The sequence below is a fragment of the Puma concolor genome, chromosome C2 (assembly GCF_028749965.1).
Source record: "Puma concolor isolate L17-30 chromosome C2, mPumCon1.1.hap2, whole genome shotgun sequence".
In the NCBI taxonomy this organism is placed as follows: domain Eukaryota; kingdom Metazoa; phylum Chordata; class Mammalia; order Carnivora; family Felidae; genus Puma; species Puma concolor.
Window position 1 is genome coordinate 90,391,803 of NC_141675.1, and position 14,683 is coordinate 90,406,485.

Here is a 14,683-nt window from a genome sequence, read left to right on the forward strand (position 1 = left end):
TTAAATCCCAATCTAAACCCCTAGCTTCAAAAGAGTCTGGGAAATATGTCTTTAGCTTTGCAGTCTCTGCAAAATAGACACACAAGAAAAGTGTTAACTGGGGGCACCTGGGTGGCTCAGTTGGTTAAGCATCTGATTTCGTCTCTGGTCATGATCTCACCGTTCCTAAGTTTGAGCCCTGTGTTGGGCTCTGTGCTGACAACTTAGAGCCTGGAGCCTGTTTCAGACTCTCTCTCTTTCTCTGTCTCTCTCTCTCTTTCTTTCTCTCTCTCTCTCTCAAAAATAAATAAACATTAAAAAAAAAGAAGAAGAAGAAAAAAGAAAAAGTGTTAATTGGAGGGAGAGTGGGCCAGTCCCCAAATCTTCTGTGATTCACTTTGTTTCCAGTTTGAGGTCCCCCAGGAACATTCTCACAGCAAACATACTTGTCATGCAGCCTCATGTGTTTCTATTCTCTATTTCTATTTCTAAGGAATAGCATCCCAGAAGTAGAATCTCTGGGTCACCAGAGATACGTGTCTTTCAAAATAGATCTTGCCAAATTGCCTTCTAAAAAGGCTGTACCACTTTACATTCCTGCCAGCAACATGTGAGAATTGCCTTCATCACACTACCAGCAAACAGCAATAGGCACTATGGCTTTGTGTATGTGTATGTGTGTGTGTGTTTACTTTTTATCATGGAGAATTTCAAATATGCATAGAGTAGGCAAATAGTATAATAAATTCTCATGTTCCCATCAGTCAGTCTTAACCACCATCTATCCATGGCCAATCCTGTCTCATCCATTTATCCTGTTTCATATATGCTAAAGCAAAGCCTAGATACCATATTATTCCAGCCATAAGTATAAGTAAAAATGTATTTCTAAAATATAAAATAAGTATAATATTATCATACCTTTAAAAATTAATGATTTTTAAAATATTCAAATGGTGTTTACATTTTGTTTGGGCAGAAATTCAAATAAGACCCACAAATTGCAATTAATTAAAGTCTTTATGTCCTTTTTAATTTATAGTTTCCTCCTCCATCTTTTGTTCCTTAACAATTTATTTGTTGGAAGATCCAAGGTATCAGTGCTGTAAAGTTTCCCACAGTCTGAATTTTGCAGATTGCACCCCTATGTTGTAATGGAGTGTATTCCTTGTCCTAGTTATTTCCTGTGAATTGTTAGTGGAATGTAAAGGTTTGGTCAGATTCAGGTTTGACCTTTATGGCAAGAATAATTCACAGATGGTGTCTGTGCCTCCATCAAAGTCACATGATATCTGATTATCTCTCCCTTTTTGATGTTAGCAACCATTGATGCTCTGTGTCAAGATACATTAGGGTTGCAAAATGATGATAGTCCAACTCTGTCCTTTTTCATTTAGGATGCAAAAACTTTCTCAACTCTGCTTTCTGGTTGCCCACTGAGACAGTTTATATGCATTAAACAAGAAAAATGCTAGGTTCTTTCCAGGTTTTTACCAGTTTTCAAAATAATGAATTGGTTTCCAGGCATTCTTCAATTGGCGACATGTTTTTTAGTATCATTATAAATTCATGGATTAAACTTATTTCATGTGTTTCAATTCATTGCAATTATGATTCTTACTGATACTTAAATTGATCAGTGGAAGCTTTGCTATGGCTATTTTTATGTGTGCCAGTTTGATGGGTAACAATCGTTTTATGTTGCTTTCATTTTTATTTCTTTTTTTTTTTTTTTCAACGTTTATTTATTTTTGGGACAGAGAGAGACAGAGCATGAACGGGCGAGGGGCAGAGAGAGAGGGAGACACAGAATCGGAAACAGGCTCCAGGCTCTGAGCCATCAGCCCAGAGCCCGACGTGGGGCTCGAACTCACGGACCGCGAGATCGTGACCTGGCTGAAGTCGGACGCTTAACCGACTGCGCCACCCAGGCGCCCCTCATTTTTATTTCTTTAATTTCTAGTGAATTTGGGCATATTCATGTTTATTGGGCTTTTGACTTTACTCACTAGTGAATTGTTTGTGTCTTTTGCACAATTTTTTATTTAGTTGTTGGTTTTATCTTATCAGGTTTTAAGGGTGCTTTGTATAGAAAGGAATCCTTTGCAAGAATACAGTTGCACAAACATTTTCCCTAATATCTTGATTGCTATTAACTTTGTTTTAGTACCTTTTGCTATACCAGAAAGAAAAAAGTTATTTGTATGTGGTCAAATATGCCTTTTATTTTATAGTTTCTTGGTTCTTAGTAAGGAAAGTCTCCCCAAACCATAGATTGTTCATGTAATCTCTTAGATTTTTTTTCAAGTTTTAAAATTATTTTTCCTTTATATTTAAATCTTTAATCCATTGTAATTTACTTTTGAATATAGTCCATTTTTATTTTCTTTCAGATGTGTAGCCAGTTGTGCCTATACTTTTTTTTTTAATACTTTATCTTTTCCCCATTGAACTACCACTTTGGCACATTTCTAATAACCACTGTCATGTAATTAGCAATTATTTATTCTGTTCCACAAATGCCATATTGATTTGAATACGTAAAGTTTATCATACAACTGATATCTTAGTAAGCCCTTCCCCATACACACTCTCTTTTCTTACATTTTTTAGTTGTATTAGCTCTTCTTTGGCATTCATTTCCCATGTGAATTTTAGAATCATTTTACCGAATTCCAAGAAAAACACTGTTAGAATTATAATCGGAACTACATAAAATGTATATATTAAATTTACTAGAGGGGTGCCCGGGTGGCTCAATCGGTTAAACATCTGACTCTTGACTTCAGCTCAGGTCATGATCTCACAATTTGTGAGATAAAGCCCCGCATCAGGCTCTGCGCTGGCAGCATGGAGGCTGCTTGGGATTCTCTCTCTCTGCCTCTCTCTCACTCTGCCCCTCCCCTGCTCACGTGCTCACTCTCTCAAAATAAACTTAAAAAATAAATTTATTAGTATTAACAGTTTTATATTTTCTTTCCTTCTAGGAACATAATATAACTTTCAATGTATTCAAATCCTGGTTTTTTGTTTTAATAGTTACGTTCTTTTTCCAGTTTTTTTCAGTATAGATCCTGAGTCTATCTTGTTAAATCTATAAGTATTTAGAATTGCTGTCACTATCATGATTTGAGTGGATTTTATTGGCAGCATTAATGATTACATAGACATAAGAAAAAACTTTCCAGACAGAATGTCCAGTCACTGGAACTCATAACTGAAGTCTGCTTCTCATATTATCAGAAAGGAAAGGACTATATGCACCTAAGACCATTTAGGTATGGTCTTGCTGGTGGTAGGAAGAATGACCAGATGAGTCCTGGAAGACCTACAAAGAAGAGGAATCTGGAACATTATTGTTTTAGCCAACCTCTTAATGTCAGGCTTCTGTTTATGTGAGGGTTCTTGACTTAATTGACCAGTTTTTCCAGTGGGTACATGGACTTATAGGAAGCCATTATAAAATATGCAGGGGTAAATCCAGAGCAAAAATTTCCTAAAGAAGGATTTCTTCTGTTATTTTCTTTTCCTCTTAGAAATTCCATTTTGTTGTTATGATACAGTTTTGTTGTTTTGTTTTGCAATGACTACCTTTTAAAAAATTTCCACAGGTAAGTAATACAATAAATATACCCATTTATTCACTTTGTATATTCACAAATAATGGAAAATTTCTGCTCATCAGAGGCCAGAGTATTGAATTTGGCATGGCAGGATTGAATAACTAATTGATACTCTGCAGAATAATAGTTACCATCTGTGGAACAATTATTAGGTATCAAGGACTTTGCTGGTATGCTTTGCAGTGTATCTTCTCATTCAGCCTTCAAAACAACCCTATAAAGCAGTCATGGTTTATTTCACTTCTCTCATTTTTAACAGTTAGAAAATTAAGACTCAGAAGAATTTAAGTTACTTGTCAAAGATCACACAACTAGTTAATGGCAAAGCTTCAATGCAAACCAAGTGGCTGACTCAGATCTTACTACTATACTATATTCCCTCCACACAAAGAATTTGAGACAGACACGTACAACTTACCTCTAACCTCCATTTCCCTTTCTGTAAAACACAGGAATTTTAGTAGATAATATCATCTGGTTGTAGATTCTCATGATGCAGAAAACTGAGTTTACCAAATTTGTAAATCGAGGGCATTACATAGAGATGCCCCAAATTTGCTTTACATAATAGATGGATTTCTCAGCCATGATTTTCATGTGCTCATGTGGTCCTTAAATGTGGTCTTTGCTGTGCTGTATTTTTATAGCACTTCCTTCTGTGGTTTCTAAGATAAACCTCTACAGTGTGTTTGGTTGGGAAGGGGAGCAAACAGAGAACCTATAGGTTTAGCAGTAAAATATGAGGGAGAACGATAGGTAGAATGTGAAATAATAGGACGTGATCACTTGAGTTCATATTTGTCTGTTTATTTAAACTGTTGTTATTCTTTCTGACTATATAAAACAGAAGATTTAAGTGTTCTGCAAAGTCACACATGAAAACCTAATACGTAAAGTGAAGAAAAGCAGAGTTGCTCTGGACAAGAAGTGGATGAGTACTTGAGAACCTTGCCTGAGTCTCCAATCCATCCACTCCAGTCACCTCTGGAATTCTGGGGTTCTGCAGTTTGAAATCATTGACTTGGATTAAATTTGTTTCTAACATACTAGCCACAACATCACAGACTAAATTTTAGAGTTGTTATTGTAAGAAGTGACCTAATAAAATAGCCCTTTCCTGAAAGATACCCAAGAAATACTCACTACAGGATACTTGCGGGGATTGCAGTGTGCAACTGTGGGGGATATGATGGTTACCTTTTACTTTCTACCTACTAAACTGTTCTCTCCTTTATTTCTTTTCCTACCAAATAGAATTGTGACTTTTACGGTTAAAAAAATTAATTTAAACATTTTTCTGGACTTCGGAATTATATTTTAATTTCTGGTTTTGTAGTCAAATATTTTCCCCCAAAGACTAACCTTTTCAATTATATAATGATAATGCATGAAATAATAAGATTTAAAGGCCGTTGACCCTTGAAAAATCTGAGGGGTTAGAGGAACCAGCCCCATATGCAGTCAAAAATCCATGTATAACTTTTGACTCCCCCAAAACTTAACTACTAATAGCCTACTGTTGACTGGAAGCCTTACCAATAACATAAACAATTAATTAACACATATTTTGTATGTTATATGTATTGTATACTGTATTGTTACAATAAAGTAAGCCAGAGGGGGGAAAATGTCTTTAACAAAGAAGAGAAAATGCATTTACAGTATTGTACTATATAAAAAAAATCTACATGTACGTGTACCCACGCCGTTCAAACTCTTGTTGTTCAAGGGTCAACTGTAATAGAAAATCAATTTACAGTAAATATTTACAGGAACAAATCCACAAGCACATTATGGAGTTCAGTATGTCTATATTTTCATATGTTCATTCCTCTGGTCAAAGCACTGATCTTCAAACAAATAATTAGCCTTAAGAACTGAAGAGCAAACAGAAGCACAGTTGGTTGATTTCTGAACTGTTCTTTCTGTTTTGGATTTTACCTAAGCTATAAGTAGTTCTCAATTCTGGTCTCATATCAGAATTACAGGGAATTAAAAAAAAAAAATTCCAGGCCACACCTCAGACCAACTGAATCAATTTCTGGAGGAGGAACCCAGACATAAGTAGTTTTAAAAATCTCCACAGGTGAATACAACATGCAGACAGAATTGAGAGCCAGCAAGTCTTTAGCCTTAATCCACGAATGCTGATCTAGGTGGATTTAATAAATTCAGAAACTAAGGTGAGTCATTTATTATTTTATACTTATGAAAGATTAATAAATGGTGACATTTTATGTTCTCTTCTTTCCCTTTCCTTCTCCTTTGGCTTTCCTAACAAGGGCCCAGTAGCAAAGGGGGTCAGGCCAATGAAGGGATCCAGAGATAGGAAGGAAGTGTAGAGGATATGCACAGACAGATGGAGGCCAGGGTTTGCAGATTAAACTTCCTGGGAAGGCAGTATAGATAAAAAGACACCCCTTCTCCACCAAGGAAAGGAATGTATTCTACAACTAGTTTCTTGCTTTTGGGCAAAGGAGCTAACGTGCATCATTTCAGGATATTTAAGGAACAAAAAACAAGTTTCTCTCCGAAGCAGATTTATTTCATCTTGACAAACCAGAAGTATGTGCTGGGTTTGTGTGTTTGGACCATGGAATTTTTTTCAGACTAAGTGAGATATTTCCTAGAACTTTGGGCAAAACCTCTTCATCTCCAGTCAGTAGCCAGAATTTGGAAGGACTGGTGCAGTTTAGCTCTCATTAACTCTTAAAAATGACCAGCTAAGTCTCCCTTTTAAGACAGGACTCTTTCTAAGAAGAAATTTTTAGAGGTGGAATAAAATTGACATAATAGGGCAAGATACTAAATCAACAAGCAAAAAAATCAATTGTATTTCTATACACTAGCAATGAACAATCTGAAAAAGAAATTAATAATTCCATTTTTGATAGCATCAAAAAGCATAAAGTACTTGGGAATAAATTTAACCAAGAAGGTGAGACTTGTACACTGTAAACTATAAGACATTGCTGAAAGAAATTAAAGAAGATGTAAATAAATAAGAAGACATCCTATGTTCATGGTTGCAAGACTTCGTATTGTTAAGATGACACTACCAAAGTAATCCATGTAATCCCTATCAAAATCCTTCAGAGGATCCCAGACATGGAGGGAAGAAGGAACCACACTTTTGTGAGTTTTACCTCCCGTAGCTCAACGTGGCTTTCACAGTGAATATGAGAGAAAAGGACAAGGGGAACAAGTAGAAAACAGTAGCAAATATGGTAGCTATTAATCCAGCTATATCAACAATCACTTTGAATATTAATGGTCTAAATGTGCCAAATTAAAACACAGAAATTTTCACAGTAGATAAAAAACAAGACCCAACTATATGTTGTCTGCAACAAGCACACTTTAAATATAAAAACACTTATAAATACAAAATATGTGGTTGGAGAAAGATACCCTATGCTAACACCAATTTACAAACGCAGTTGTAGTTATATTAATTTCAGAAAGAGCAGACTTCAGAGCAAAGAAAGTCATTGGAGATAAAGAGGGCATCATGTAATGATGAAGGATTCAATTCTCCAAGAAGACATAATAATCCTTAACATGTATGTATGTGCCTAACAACAGAGCAACAAAATACATGAAGCAAAGAATGACAGAACTGCAAGGAGAAATAGATGAATCCACTACTAATAGTAGGAGCCATCATCACTGTCTATCAGAAATGGACAAATCAGCAGTCAGAAAATCAGTAAGGACATAGTTGAATTCAACAACACCATCAATCAACAGGATATAATTGACATCTATCGACTACTTTATCTAGTAACAGCAGAATAAACAATCTTCTCAAGCTCACGTGGAACATTCACTGAAAGACCATATTCTGGACCATAAAACACATTTAACAAATAGAATAGAAATCACATGTCTGCTCTCACACCACAGTGGAATTGAATAGGAACCAATAACAGAAAGATAACTGAAAAATCGTAAAATACTTGGGGATTAAATAACACACTTCTATATAACACATGGATCAAAGAAGAAATCTTAACATTGGTGAGGATGAGGAGAAGTTGGAACCCTTCTGCATTGCTGGTGAGAATATAAAAGGTGCAAACATTATGGAAAAAGTTTGGTGTTTCCTGTAAAACTTTTAGTGGTTCCTCAAATAAATAGACTTACCATGTGAGCCAGCAATTCCACTTCTAGATATATATTCAACAGAGTTGAAAACAGGACTCAAACAGATACTTGTATGCCAATATTCATAATGGCATTGTTCACAATAGCCAAAAGGTAGAATCAACCTAAGTGTCTGTCAATAGATGAGTGAATAGGTAAAGTGCAATGGAGTGTTATTCAGCCATAAAAAGGAATGAAGCTCTTTGGTGCACAGTACAACATGGATGGCTTTTGAAAGCATTATTTTAAATGAAACGAACACACATAGAAGGACAAATATTGTATGAGTCCAACTATATGGGGTATCTAGAATAGGCAAATTGAGAGACAGAAAGTAGAATGGAGGTTACCAGGGACTGGAGGGAGTGGGGTATGGGGGAGTTGTTGCTTAATATGTACAGAGTTTCTATCTGAGATGATGAAAAAGGTCTGGAAATAGTGGCAATGGTTATACAACACTGTAAATAGTACATTTCAAATTAGTAAATATTTTAATTCCATTATCCTTGAGAACCAGAATTCTTCACGTGTGCGAAAGGAAAGAGAGGGTATAATATAGAAAATATAGAATAGATTAAGTAAAAACCCCATAGTCCTGAAATTGAATTTGAAATATTAATATGGACTCATGAAGTATTCTATCCTAGTTTTATCTTTTGAAAAGGCCTAGAGACGGTTACCAATCTAGTAGTAATGAATACCCCTAGTTACCATATTGTCATCTTAAAATGTCAAGAAAAGGAAGTAGAGCTTCTTGGAGAAATGGATGATTCCATGTCTGGGACAACAAGTGTGTAATGATGAGCCTGGAACGTCCTGTCACATCAGGTAGCAAGGAAGTTACCTATTGGCTACAGATGGGAGGGACAATTTTTGCTTTAATAAGGATTAAAATTGCAATAGATGGCAATCCATCAAATACCTTTAAATCTATGAATTTTTAAAAATATTAAGAAAGAAACTTACAAGTTACCTTCTGGGGATGACAGAACCAATTTATTATCTTGAAAATGGGGTAAATTAAAAGAAAGAAGCAAATATTTATCCAGACTTTCCTATATGAACTTACCTCCTAGCAACCAGATATTAGATGAGAGGAAACACCTCCTTATAAACGTATTCAGCTAATAGATAAAAACAAAATGACAGAATTAAAATATCATCATTTTGCAACCCTCAGTGAATTCATGGATCTAAGAATTGAGCATTAACAGCTGCTAACCTTAGAAAAGAACAAAACCAAATATCATGTGCCTCTTGATCAAAGACTACACGACTACTTATAATCTTGCAAAAGGGATGAAACCTCCGTCTGGTGAAGCCCCTGGATCAGCAGCCAAATTCAAGGAAAAGCAAAGGACAGGAATATGCTGAACTGCCCCATAAAAGTGCAATTCCCAGACTGTGGGAAACTCCACAGGTCAAAAGGCCTAAGTTCTTCAACTGATAATTGTAACAAAGACTTAAAAGGGACCTCAAGCTAAAAACAAAAGCGAAACCAAACAAGCCGCAAGATGCATTAGGAGATAACACTGCAAAGAAGCTAGCAAAATGTATGTATGTATATATATGTATTATATATATTTAATCACTTTACATATATAAAATCACTATATATATATAATTTTTTTAAAAGATTTATTTATTTTTGAGAGATAGCACAAGCAGGGAAGGGGCAGAGAGAGGGGGACAGAAGATCTGAAGCAGGCTCTGCCCTGACAGCAGTGAACAGGTTGCAGGGCTCAAACTCACACACCAGGAGATTATGACCTGAGCCAAAGTCAGATGTTCAACCACAAAAGTGGTTACATAAAAAGCAAGGCTAATGGTTGCTTTTAGGAGCACAGAGACTGGGGGCTCTTATTAGGCTGGGATAATGGAGAGACTTGCAAGGTGCCTGGCAGAGTTCTCTGTGTTGACCGAGGTAGTCACTGCAAAGATATTTACCTCACACACCAAGTGAACAGATCAGAAAATTCCACAATATATTTCATTTCCGGTGCAAACTAAATATTAGGTGAGCTACATATATATATATATATATATATATATATATATATATATAGTTTTTTTTTTTTAAGACTTTGTAGGTATCTTACAAACCAGTAAGAGATTCTTAACACACAACGAAGGGAAGGTGTCAGAGGAACCCTGGAGCTAAAATTTCAGAGATGAAAGATCCCTGAAAAAAAAAAAAAAATCCCATGGAGTCTCCATTTTACCGATTAGAAAATTGAGGCCCAGAGACAGTGAGTGTCTTGTGCAAGCTCCGCAAAACTAGTACTAGAAGCAGGTCTAACACCTAGGTCTGCCAGTCTGGGACTTTCCCCACCAGAGCAGAGACTTTGCTACCTTTACACTTTAATTCTTTTCTTTCCCTTTTTCTTTTCTCTTTTCTTCCTTTCTTTTTTAAAGAAATGGCTAGTTGAACTTTTTATGTTTCTCCAAAACATTCCTAAGAGGACGTTTCAAAGAATGCATTCAAAGTTGGATCTTCTGGGGAGAAAGATTAACTGCTTTCTCAGAGCTAGGGCTAGTTAGCCTGACAGCAGAGTTGGGTGGGAAACCCTGGTCTGAATCTTCCAGATATTATCTCTAACCTTAGGGCGTTTTCTCTTTACCTTCTATAGCTTCTTCCCCTCTCTCTCCGTGCCTTTCCTTGCTCTGACTCTCAGTTAAAGAGACATTGATCATGCTTGCACATTTAAGAGTTAACAATAACTGGGGACACCTGGGTAGCTCAGTTGGTTAAGCCTCCGACTTGGCTCAGATCATGATCTTATGGTTCCTGCGTTGGAGCCCCAATTAGGACTCTTGTGCTGACAGCTCAGAGCCTGGAGCCTGCTTGGGATTCTGTGTTTCCCTTTCTCTCTGCCCCTCCCCCGCTCGCACTTTCTCAAAAATAAATGAACATTAACAAAATTTTTTAAAAAAGTTAACAGTAACTGAATGGAGGGTACTTTCCTAAGAGCTCTACCTGCCGTATCTCATTGAAGCTTCACACTCCTTTGACGCACTTAGATTAACTCTATTTGAGAGGTAGAAACGAGTAACAGAGATCCTAAATCACTTGCCCAAAGTTTTGCGGCTATAAAGAGTAGGGTTCTCAACTCCAGAATCCGTGCTCTTAAGAACTAGGTTATCCTGATTGTACAATTTGTGTTTCTTCATTTATTGAACAAAATGACACATAACTTGTTCTAATTTTAAAAGTGGGCGCATTAAGTTTTTCACGATACTTTATATAAAAAACAAAATTGTATCCCTTTGATGGATCTACTCGATTCGTTGTTTTTGATCGCCACATCAGAGAGAAAGGAAATTAATTTTGAAGCCTATGCTGCGTTTTTCCAGTGAGCGGACTTCTTTTGTCCCATATCGGGTGGTCTTCAGGCGAAAATACAAAACAAATCGAGAAAACACGCTGACCGCAGCCAGAAGACCCGGAGCGGCTCGGCGTCGGGCCCTGGCTTTGCCAGGGATTCAGGGCTCCGGGCTCCGAGGCGCATTGACGGTGGGCGTGACGGGAAGGACCTCGGGCCATTCCCGGAGCGCTATGCAAATGACATGTAAATCAGCGCGTGTGAGCAGCTGCCGGCCGTCCGAGTCCGATCCCCGGCACCGAGCTCTCAGTTCTCGCACACACGCGCATTCGCTCTTCGCTCTCGCACTTGCTTTCTCGCCGGCGGCTCACCCCTGTCCCATCCGGCCCGCCCAGGACGCGCCTCGTCGTCTCCCCGGCTGCAGGGTCGGCTGCCCGCGGCTGAGCGAGCTCGGGGCGCGAGCCGCGCGACTGCAGCGGGGCGCCCTCGCCAAGCGCGGTGCCTTGGCTACCCGGCCGCCTTCGCCGCGCGGGTGAGTGAGCCCGCCCCGTGCTTTTGTCCCGGCGCGGCCCCTGGGAGTCAGTCTCTGAGGGTGGGGTTCGGGGGTTGGGACCCTTGTTGGGAAGCCTGTCCCTGACTCCCCAGTTGTAGAGGGGCTCCTACGTGCAGCAAGGAGGATTTTTTTTCGGGGCGAGGGGGAGCAGCGTAAGGGAACGACCGCAGTGACTCCGGACAGCCGGGAGTTTTCTTTTGCGGAGTGAGGTCCTGGGGAACAGTGATACGGTGGTCTGGACAGGCGTCTTTCGAAAGGGGGGTGCCTTTGCTTTTAGATGTGCTAATCGCCGAAGCCCTCAAGGAAGAAGGGTGTGGGCTCATCTGCCAGTTCCCAGGGTGCCACGTGAAGGCCCTCCCAGCCCAAACGTGAGTCTGGGAAGGTGAGGCAGTAGAGGCAGCCGCGGGGTCCCAGGCAAAATTGGCGCTTCGGGCATTGCGGTCTTGCTTTCTCTCCCAGCTACTTTCTCAAACTCCTCAACTCCTCCCCTCCCTCTTCCTCGTTAGCTTCTACTGGGGTTCTGTGGTTGAATGACCCTTGTTTGCAGATCATTGCGGTTAGAGAGTTTTGGATAACTAATTCCCAGGATGCGTTACATGTCAGTGGTTGATGTAGAACTCTTCCTTGGAACTTGTGACTACTAGCACCCTTCAAGACCCAAAGGACTGTTTTTAGGGGTGATACTACAGATGGGAAGATGGACTGATGGGGAGAGGTTTACTAGGCCTTCTTTGGTTAGGGGACTTGCCCTGTGTATCATAACCTGAAGGAGAAAGACCCAGGCCTTTGGGACCTAAAGAAGGGTAAAAGTAGCTATTTCAGTCCAGGGAATTGGGTCGGGTTGTGGAGTACAGTTGGGCAGTGGGCATGGTGCCAGGCCCCAGGCCACTGTTTTTCCCTTTCCCTCCTCTCCCCAGGTGCCAAGAGCAGTATGTGAAATGTCCCCATCCCCCTCACCCTCCCCTCCCCCCTCCAGGCTTTAGGTGCTTGCCCTAGAACTGCATTCCTCTTCCAAGTGGGGGTATGGTTTCTTCCCGGACAAGGTAAAATCCTTTAGGTCAAAGTGAACAACTTGTTAATAAATTATCTCCAAATGGGGGGCTTGAGAGGACCATTGGGGAATGCTTGACACTTCAAAGCATCAGGTATCCACAATGCAAGTCTCTGGGGGAAGTGTAGGTGCTTGTGCTAACCTTATTGGGTCCCTAAAGGGCATTTCGGGTTCTAGTAAAATAAAGTTTTTGTTTTTATCACTTTCTTTCCCTGTCTTTTCTTTTCCCTTAAATTCTTGACCTCCTTCCCTTCTCTCTTCTGTGAGCCTTTGTCTCTTCCCCACACTCCAGGGTCTGTGGAGTCTGATGCTGTGGCACCACAGTGCCCTAGGCCAGCTTGGAATGTTCCCTCCTGGTGAGGTTCCCCCTTTTCTCCCACGCTCAGTGGACCAGGGTCCTTGAGCCAGAGCAGGTAGGGGTCTGGGGAGTTGGTTCTAGGTGGGGAGTGACTGGACACTGGATGCTGGATTGGGTAGTGGGTACTCTGGAGGTGTCTTTTTCCTCATTCACTGATGATGCAAAATGATGCTCGTTCTCACACACCAGTAGGCATGAGCCTGGAGAACGACCCCACAGTGGTGAAGGATTTGTGCTGGTCCAGCCTCCTTCATTTGGTTTCTTTTGTGAAATAGCTAGCTAACTGAGGAGGGGGCTAGCTGGGGGCTTATAATAGTTTTTCTTTGTGTGAGGTTTGCTGACCCCCTCAGCAAGAGACTGTTTTCCCAGGGGCCAACAAGATGTGGGAGAAGTCTTGATCCTGGTTAGGGGTCTTCACCAGTCTCAGAGGAATAGATCATGAACACTCTGGGGTCATCATGTACTCAGTGTCCACAAGAATGACCCCTAGATTTTTTCCCCCAAAATGTGAGTCAAGTCTGTGAAACTAGTTGGTTTTTTGGCTCTTGGCCTTTTAAGGGGCTCAGAATGCAGCCCAGAATGTAGGTACGGGTCCAGGTAACCCATGAACACGTGAAATTTTATTTAGTATCTTTCTGGAAACAGCACTTCTTGGTATTCTGGAAATACACACCAAGCCCACTTGGAAGCCTGACTGCCTTTACCCCAATTCAGACCAACACAAGCAGGTTGGAAAATTATTCATTCTTGAAAGCATCCCATCTATCCTTTCTGAAATGTAGTAGAATTTAGAGAACAAGCCTTAGAAAATAACTTTTCCCCACAGAAGATGTTGTCTTTGCCTATCTTGACTGTTGTGTCACTTTTCTCTGACCAACAGAAGGTGCACCCAGAGAAGCCTAGATAGGACCATTTGTGTGGGAAATGTACAAGTGGACACTTGGGTGGCATGTAGGCTCAGACTCAAGCAACCATCCAGCATTAATCCAGAGTGAGGACGTCACACATGTCACTGGGATAGGTTCCCATGCCATGTGACTTTTGCCCCCTTTCCCTTCACTCCTCCATCTTCTTGCCCCACAAGCACAGAAAGTGAATGTGCTGGGCTAGGGTCTGCTGAGCCAGCCACTCACCTCTCCCACCTGTGCCATTCTGCAGATGAATTCCTGTTTCCTTATTGAGTTTTGGCTTCGTATCTTTCCATGTGTTTTAAGTCATTGTATCAAGAAAATGCAATTGTTACAATCTCAAGGTCAGCAGACCTCAGTGTTTGTCACTACACCTGGGCAGATGCATCCTTCCTGTCTTGTACGCACCTGCTGAGGCTCTTGTAAAATGGACAGTGACAGCCAGCCCAGTGGGGCTGGGGCAGGAAGAGGACCAGTAAGAATAGGTCTCTGTTTGCAGCTAATGGGGATAAGGCTGAATTTCCAGATGGTCACACCACCTTATTTTCATTGTCCTCCTGCCCACTGTCCCTTGGTGTCTGAGGGTGAATGCCCACAATGGGCACCTCACTAGGAAGCTGTGGGAATTTTTATGTAGATCCAGCTTCTTAGATTTCCCACCATTGTCCCCATCCCCCCCACCGTTGGTACTTCTGTCCCCTTCCTCCCCTCCTCTCTTCTTCTCCTGGGCCCTGAGTGCAGA

At 40.3% G+C, this 14,683-nt stretch overlaps 1 protein-coding gene across 3 annotated transcripts in view; it reads left to right on the forward strand.

The window, feature by feature from the left end:
• Positions 1-11,392: 11,392 nt before the first annotated feature.
• The window catches only part of MYLK (myosin light chain kinase), a 281,125-nt gene continuing 277,834 nt past the window's right edge, over positions 11,393-14,683 (forward strand). For 2 of the 3 annotated variants that reach the window (XM_086675227.1, XM_086675228.1), the window contains exon 1: positions 11,474-11,603. The gene's annotated coding sequence lies outside the window, so the exon portion shown is untranslated. Of the gene's footprint in view, positions 11,604-14,683 lie in introns of all 3 variants that reach the window. The other variant, XM_086675230.1, reaches the window with a different exon arrangement.